The following is a 6628-nucleotide window of genomic DNA, read 5'->3' on the forward strand; positions in this document are numbered from 1 at the left end:
GGCGAGTGCAGTACACCTGCCTCACTGAACAGTGACTCTGGGATGCAAGTTTTGTGGGGGTTCATATGTAAATATGCCACTCTCTAACCTCTAAGATTGCATAATGTCCAAGAGAAAGGACACGTGAGCCTTAGTGCTGTTCCTGCAAAAATAAGATTCCACTTATGCAAACTCTCTGGGACGACTCATCAGGACAGAAACAGGACTAACCGCTGCCTGAACTTATCAGAAAAGTGGTGTAAACAATGAGTGCTTATGCATCAGTTTTACTGAGTGCTGCAATATTTTAAAATTATACAGTGGTGAACATAGAATTCTTTTTCTCTCATGGAAGCATTGTTAGTAAATCTAGTTTGAGGAGTTGAATTTCTTTCTTTAAAAAGTTTAGAAATGTATTTATATTAACTACATGCACGGTATCTTGCTAAGAAACAGAGATAAAGCAGAGAAAAAAAGCATACATTTCTCTGTCAGAATAGAGTTTCTAATTGAGGTAGAACAATACAGATATTATTAATGTCAGCAAAAATAAACATTGAGATATTTTTAAAGACCATAATATAGAGACTTGAAACCAGAACTACATAATCATGAGAGAATACCCTAGACCTAGTAATAATAGTACATTTTTCTTTATTTATATCTTTCCCTTGACAGTTACTTCTTCCAACTGAAATTTCTCTTTTTAAGGAAATTATCAATTTTAAATCAATATTCAATTAATCCTTGAGCCAATTACCTGCATAACTTTATTAAAGTTGTATTTCCTCTCCATATTTAGAGAAAATTCCTTCTTGGCAGCACAATAATGATAAAAATCACTGTTATCTACTTATATTATTGGCTTAGATTGTAAATTGTAAAATTATAAACTCAGTGACCGGGATTTTTGCTGATCTCCTGTGAATGGAATAGTGAAAATAAGGTTATGTTGCGTAAATGAAGGGAAAAATAGAGTTTGGGAGTGGACTGAAAATAATTTTGTACTTTCCTCCTCCACTTTGTTGTATCCTGAAATGTTTCTCTCTTTTCTTTTTCACTGAGTTTATTGGTAATATTTAGGTATACAGTACAGTTACATTCATCATTGGGATCTTGTATTTTACATGACAGGTCTTGGTTCTCATTTTTTCCCCACACCCATGCCCTGCCTTCATCCCCTCCACCCTCTCCTATTTACAAAGACTTTGTTTCCATTTTTTCCTTTTCTCATATTTTTTTCTTTTTCATTATTTCCTTTCCCGTACCCTTCCCACTTCCTCTACACCTTTAGCCCTTTTCTTTCTATTTCACATTATCAGTTATACAATTTGGATCTTACACTTTTAGTTTTTCACACCAGAGAAACTATTTGGTATTTACATGTATGTACTATTTATTTCACTTAAGAGTATGGCCTCAATATGCATCCATGTTCCTATGAATGACTCTAATTTCTCATTCTTTATGGCTGAGTACTATTCCATTTTATAGAAAACCACATCTTCTTTATTCAGTCTCCAAGTGTTAGGCAGTTGGGCTGTTTCCACGTTTTAGCTGTTACAAACTGTGCCACTACAAGCATGGGTGTGCATATATCACTGTGGTTTGATTCTTTTAATTCTTTTGGAAACATACCCAGCAGAGGGATAGCTGGGTCAAATGGAACCTCTAGTCCCAGCTCTTTGAGGTATTTCCATACTGATTTCCACAGTGGTTGCACCAGTCTGCACTCCCACCAACAATGGAGAAGGGTTCCTTTCTCCCCACAACCCCACCAGCATTTGTTATTGGTTAATTTCTTGATAGCAGCCATTCTTTGTGGGGTGAGGTGGAATCTCAGTGTTGTTTTCATCTGCACCTCTTGAATGACCAGCGATGTTGAACATTTTTTTTTCATATATTTACTTATTGATTTTGCTTCTTTGTCTGAGAAATGCCTGTTCATTTCAGATGCCCATTTTAGGGCTTCAGTGCACAGCCTGTGTCACCCCTGCCTCTATAGACTGGTTAGAGTCAAAGCAAATTTGTTTAGCCTCGAGGCCTGTGAAGCCAGCAGGCAGATGAAGCACAGCAGCTCCTTTTATTCCCACTCTTGGCAGTGTTTTGTCCATCGCTGCTTTAAGTCTCAGGCGAGTCTCATTTTAGAGATCAGAATATCCAGGCTATTAAATCAAAACTCTAGCTTCTGTTCAGTATTAAGTGTAACTCCTTACTTGGAATGTGTTGTAGAATGAAAGACAATGTTAAAAAGTGGCAATAATCAGCCTTACAGATTTGGATTTACGTTTTCCTGTCTCTACTTCATCCCACCTGGAATATTCTGACACAGCTGGGGTTGGAGCAGGGAGAAGCTGGGAATGCAACGGAAAGTGAAATCTTTTATTTGAATAATATGGTAATAAACTGTTCTCTTCCTCTTTGTGCCTTAAAGCTTATTTATATTCTCTTTCTCCTTTCAATTGTCAGAAGCTCTTTACAGTTTTCTTGCACGGATCCTTCAACTGCAGTCATGTGATCTTGACAAGTGGGTGAATCATCTAATAGGTAATGATTTTCCCTAAATTAAGCAGTGCCTAAATTTTTAAATACTCCTCAGCCCTATGCTACTCCGATTTGTGTTTTTCTTGAGGTTATCTTACTGAACCATATTCAGCATAAGTACAGGCAGGTTCTATCTGTAAGATACATGTACAAGTCCCTTGTTATAGAACTATGCTTACTGCAAGATAGTAGCCTTGTTCTAGTCCATTTCTACTGCTATAAGAAAATTCTGCAGACTATGTAATTTACCAATAATACAAATTTATTTATCACAGTTCAGAAGACTGGGAAGTCCAAGATCAAGACATTGGATGTTCCATTGTCTAGAAAAGCTTCTCTTTGGTTTCTACCATAGTGCTTTGTTTCTGCTTTCTCTAGAGAGAACCAGCACTGCCTCGACACAGGATGAAAAGAGGACAAAAGAGGAAGGAATGCAGTGTGAAGCCTCTGATATAGGTCATTAGTCTCACTTTTACTTATATAAATGCCCCTTTTTTTAACCCTGCTGCTTAGGGATGAAGTTTAAATATGAATTTCAGTGGGTTGCAGAGAAACCTTGATGCCTCACACAGTTGTACTTTTGGGGCTCTTTTTCTATCCTTAGGGGCAGTCACATCTGTGACAGAGGTGCATTTACTCTGAGGAGACCCAGGATGACCTCTTTGTTTAGGAAATGCGTGAAGCCCTTAGAATGCCTTGAGTCTACCTTCAAGACGGTGGGAAATCAAAATTTAAGGAAAGATGAAACTCTTCTCAAATGTTTCTTTAAAAATTACCTCTTCTCTTCACTTGCCAGTGGCTTTTTCTGCCTTTAATTAGTTCAAGGATCCAAAAGTTCTGAAACTAACTCACATTGTTGCATCTGACTTTGATGCCTGGAAACCTCAATTTTCAAGGTCAGATGTTTAATATTGATGTCTTATTGAAAATTTGTTTTTAATATCTTATATGATTCATAGTTGAGGCTGGGACTATACTGGCAGTAGAGAGGCACTTACATCAGCCAAGTAGGTGCTTATTAATCATTTATCAGATGTTGAGTTAAGAATTGGAGTGGTAAAGCCAAATTTAGCCACACTTCTGGGTACAGTAATTTGTGAGTTGAAATGGAAGATGTATCCTCAATTTAGTCCTTACATTGAAGAAGAACAAACTGAGAGAACGAACACATACGCCAAATCTTACACAGGCTTTCTCAGTCATGATTTTTACTTCCCAAAATGTGCACATTTTCCCCTCTGTAATCAGGAGGTGCCCACTGCACTATAAATATAAGCATATATGGTTGCCCTTTATACTTCAAAACATTTTAAGCAGCATTCATTTTCTTCAACTTGGAATATATTAATATTAATATATATTTCTCATATTATTTGCTGAGTGATAACTATTTCTTAGTTTGAAGCCATTGCATACCACCATTGTTAAAAAACTGGAAATGTCGTCTCCAGACCATCGCATTTGTAATCTTCGTTTCTACACCATTATTTCTTTCCCTTCATTAAGCTCTTTCAGAGTTAAGTGGAGAACTACAGTGACAGTGATGGGCAGGAATACTGTGTGCTTTGTCAACTTAAATAAAGGACAATTTTGTCAGCAAGGATTAACATCTAGCGATGTCTAAAAAAGGGACAAATGCATATACACTTGAAGTGGTAATGATAGTACTTCAGAGTATTTTTAAGGGCCAAAAAGGCTATCATTTATTTCCTTGGCATGGTTGGAGCACATTAAATACCATTTTTATCTGTAGTTTCCCATGATCATCTTTATTTGAAACTGTCAGAAATGCAAGATACTTTCATTGGTACCTGCTAGGAACCCAGTATTTTTGTTAACTTTTGTTTAGATAAAGGCATGTTCTTACTACATGACGTGACTGAGTACAAGATGAAGCCAAATCACTCAGCAAGCATGGCAAGTACACAAGAAGAGGAAGGGAAATGAAATGAAGAGTGATAACACCTACTGCCCACGCTGCAGTGACCATGGTATTTATTTCATCATTGTTCTGTCGATACATCTGCAAGTTAATATGTCAAGGACAAATTTTCTTCAAATACTGCGTAAAACCCAACTTGTTACAGTAACTGTACTGCCTGCTTCGTGTAGACCATATACAGTCTGCGTGTGTCCCCCAGAAGGTTGTGTGCTGGAGCACTGGCCCTTGTTAGGTGATGTGGCTGTGGTACAGCCTTTCAGAGACGGAGTCCAGTGGAAGAGAATTGAGTCATGGAGGCCTGAGGCTGAGAAGGGATGAATGATTGTCTGGAAGGGGTGCATTCCTCCCTTGCAGGAGAGCATTGTCACAAGTGAGCCTGCAGCCTCCCCTGAGTCTGTCTTCCTGTTTCCTCAGGATCTCCTCCTCTTGCATGTGGTCTTACCACAATGCCATGCAGCATATCGTGATGTCGCTAGAATCCCCTCTCCAGAGCAGAGCAGATGCTGATGCCATGCTCTGGGCCACCCCAAACTGTGAGTTAAATGAAACCTTTTAAATGTATGTGTTACCTAGCATCAGCTCTTTTCCTTACAGCAAGTCTAAAAGGACAAATTGATGATCTCAACTCTGTGTTCATCGTCCTGTGGTGCTGCTGATTTACTGGAGCCCACTCTGGAGACAGTGCAAGAGAAAAGAGATGGGAAAGGATGAAGGGGTGCAGCCATGTGCGGCTACTTTGGGTGCCCACATGAAAGGTGATGATTACTTTCCCTAGCATGATGAACATTCTAATGGGAGAGGTCAGTGATCTGAGGATGCATTTTCTCATGCACAATTGGCAGATTTACTGTAAGAATTATACATGTGTGTCTACTGCCTGGCTCATGGACAGAATCAGGGCCCTTCTCAGGGAATGCTACTCATTTTACATCTACCCATGCAGTCTCTTGAAGAAGCTGAGTAGCCAGTGGACTAAAAGTATAAATGGAACTGGTTAACGTTCAATATGATTGGCAAAGGGGTTGGTTTGGACAATTTGTAACATTCACCTTTGTTATTGACAGAGGTAAATGGGAAGTAGAGATGGATAAATTATACAGAATGCGTAATCTACCACTCATTACCTGTTTAACTGAATTCCATAAGGCATTAAAAAGCTTCACATCTCAATAATTGACATCTAATTGATCTTGGAATCTCAGACACCTTCTCTTTAAAGCATAATTGGAGTCAGTGTGCTCGGGAAGGTGGGAGTTCTAATCTTGATGGGAAGAAAAATATTCAGCTACATTTTCACAGTCTTTTTTGGAAAGCATTTCATGGCTAGAAAAAGGTGAGGTCAAGAATAGTTTAGAATTAGGCAATTAGTTTGTATTTATTCAAAATCAACTTTGCTTTTAGCCTTCACATCCAATGGCTTCTTTCTCGTTTTTTTCAGTTTCAGTTTTGTATTTGGATAAGGATCTCTTTAGATTTTGACTTTTTAACATGACAGTGTGGTGTGGCTAACCCCAAAGCAACGTGGAGACAGGGAGCCAGAACATCTATTGCTTTCTGTCACGTGACCGTGTGTGTGTGTGTGTGTGTGTGTGTGTGTAGGGGGTCACATGATGTCACTTGTCATAACCCCAGCCAGACCAGATCACCTTTCCACAAAAAGTGAGAACGTTGTATGACAGAGCCCTTGGGCTAAGTGAAACCGCTGAAGCCACTTTCAGAAAATACGATCTGCTATAATTTTCCTTAGATACCACCTCAAAGTTTTTAGTTTTGACGTCCAACAAATTATTCTCTTTTCAAGTTATCACCATGAGAGACTGAGGGATTAAATTCTGGGGGCGGTTATAACGTAGGCATTAAAATAATCAGTTATAAACCCTAGAAATTGATGTATCACTTTTATTGGAGGTGTTATTTGTATTTTGCATGCTTCTTTCGTTGATTACAGAGATGTATTGGAATCCTGGGGTTTCCAAGGAATTGGAGGGCATTTGTAAGAGTTAGCTGCAAACCCCACGCCCATGAAGGGCCTCCATGGGTTTTCCCTGGGCTGCGGGCCCCCAGGCATGGAGAGAGCAGGCGGCCTCCTCCACACTGCGGCAGCACCGGGAACCTGGGCCGGGCCGGCCGGGCCTAGGGCAGCTGCGGGCGCAGGGAGGACCG

Source organism: Fukomys damarensis, unplaced genomic scaffold (assembly GCF_012274545.1).
Source record: "Fukomys damarensis isolate Sample0158 unplaced genomic scaffold, DMR_v1.0_HiC HiC_scaffold_8, whole genome shotgun sequence".
NCBI lineage: Eukaryota > Metazoa > Chordata > Mammalia > Rodentia > Bathyergidae > Fukomys > Fukomys damarensis.